We start from the raw sequence: 2,381 nt of genomic DNA on the forward strand, positions 1-2,381 counted from the left end.
ATGAATTGAAAGAAGCTAGCCCTACTATTGCTTTTGAGCATCGAAGTGTGTTGAACTACTCTGCCACCTACCCTTTCTGCCTCCAGTCAAGACAGCGCTCAACTAAATGTTGACAAAACTTTGGACAAAACTGTGAATTATCTATTTACTTAACGCAGTAATTAATTCAACAAGTACCTACTGCACCTTTGGCATGCATCAGCTGATATGAAAGCAGAAAACATTCATTAAGTAGCCTTGTGCATCCTGCACTTCCCACCTGTACACATTCTTTACCGGCAAGGGTCCAATAAAGACAAAGTGTTGGTAGAACTAGAGAAAGTGGCAGCCTTCTTTGCTGACCCCATACTGGAGGGTAACTTGGGGGAAGGTTAAAGGAAGCAGGGTTTTGCTCTGGATTGGATGCTGTCAGGAAGCAGGGTGATTCTATGACTGAGCAATGTAATAAACCTTACCTAGAAGGAGGGAAGACAGGACCAAGACTAAAGCTGTAATTAGTAAAGCAGCAGCAGCGACTCCATTTTAAAAACTGTTGAAACATTGCAAGTTTATCCTGGATGTAACCTCAGAGACTAGTTTCAAAAGGCTATTGCTACAAAATTGCTTCTATCACAAGACCAAAGTGAGACACCTATTGATCTACTTTATTGAACAGGCTGGGCTCTGTAGGGTGTAAGAAAGAAGAAACTTTTTTTTCTCACCATTGCCTTGAAACAAGCTCTGTTGGCTCTCTCCTGCCCCTCGGCTGCTCTAGGGCTGGAGCTTGAGGCTTGAGCAAATCCCACAGCTTTTCTTTTCTTTTTCCTTCCAGTTTTGCTGAGATATAATTGACATACAGCACTGGATAAGTTTAAGATGCAAAGCATAATGATTTGACTTACATCATGAAATGATTACCACAATAAGTTTAGTGAACATCATCTCATATAAATACAAAATAAAAGAATAAAAATGTTTTCCTTGCGATGAGAACTCTCAGGATTTACTCTTAACAACTTTCATATTTAACATACAGCGGTTGTTAATTATCTTTATAATATTGTACATTACATCCCTATTACTTGTTTATAACTGGAAGTTTGTATCTTTTGACTACCTTCATCCAGTTCCCCTTCCCCTGCCTCCGCACAGCTTTCCCAGTCACTTTCAGGTATAAAGAAACAATCTTATTTTTAGGTTGTTAAATCCATTCTAATCTAATATCAGAACTTCTATTACTCCACCAATTCAAAGTGCTGACCCTCGCTCAGCTCAGGTGTGATCTGTAACTCTGTGGCCCAGCAAAGGGAAAGATTAATTTCTTCACTCTCCTTACTGTACCCTGTCTCTGCTTCCTGCACTATTTTCTGGTCTCCCCAGGGTGAGGGCAGGAGGAGGAAGGAGTGGTAAAAAGGTCTTATTTGATTAGTATTGTGAATTGAATGGTCCCCCCACCCCCCAAGATAGATACGTCTGCTTCCTAACCCTGGAACCTGTGAATGTGACCTTATTCGAAAAAAGGGTCTTTGTAGGTATAATTAAGTTAAAGATCTTGAGTAAGATCATCCCGGATTACCTGGGTGGGCCCTAAACCCAATGACAAGTGTCCTTAGAAGAGACAGAAGAGGAGAAGACACAGAGACAGAGGAGAAGCCACGTAAAGATTAAGGTGGACATCGGGGTGATGCAGCCACAAGCCAAGGGACTCCTAGAGCCACCAGAAGCTGGAAGAAGCAAGGACGCATTCTCCCCAGACCTTTTGGGAGGAGCATGGTCCTGCCAACACTTTGAGGTTGAACTTGTGGCTCCAGAACTGTGAGAGAATACATTTCTGTTGTTTTAAGCCACCCAGTTTTTTATGGCAGCCACAGGAAACGAATTCAGTTAATGATGTTGCTACCTAGTATTGGAGCTCTCTGTGTGCTGATATCCAAGGCTGCCTCTTTTGTTCCTTTTGTGCGCTCACTTTGGGGATATTTTGGAGATCCCCCCCCTTGCTGGGGGGCCCCTTCTTACCCATTCTCTGGTTCAGATGATACAGTGGTTGACCACCAGCTCCTGCATTTGGTGGCATGTCTTCCCCAGCCTTTTTCTGTTGGGTCAGCTCACCTGCAGACAGGCCTCTTGGGCGAGGCCCTTCCAGAACAACCCAGCTACTTGCTTCATGTGCACTTAGCCCTTGGCAAAGTCCCAGCAGCTCTGCCCCGACCAAGCCCTGGAGGCAGAGGCCGTGCCCTCTGCAGTCATACTAGACTTCAGCAGTCCCAGCTGGCTCAACTGTTGAGTTTTTTGGGCGAGTCATGCACCACTTCTTGTCCCTTTCAATTCAATTCGGGAGCACCTGTCAATTTCTCTGAGCGGTTCTCTCAAGTTCCCCTCCACTTGCTGGGAAGGTGGGAGGA

Source organism: Neophocaena asiaeorientalis, unplaced genomic scaffold (assembly GCF_003031525.2).
Source record: "Neophocaena asiaeorientalis asiaeorientalis breed wild unplaced genomic scaffold, Neophocaena_asiaeorientalis_V1.1 scaffold734, whole genome shotgun sequence".
Lineage (NCBI taxonomy): Eukaryota > Metazoa > Chordata > Mammalia > Artiodactyla > Phocoenidae > Neophocaena > Neophocaena asiaeorientalis.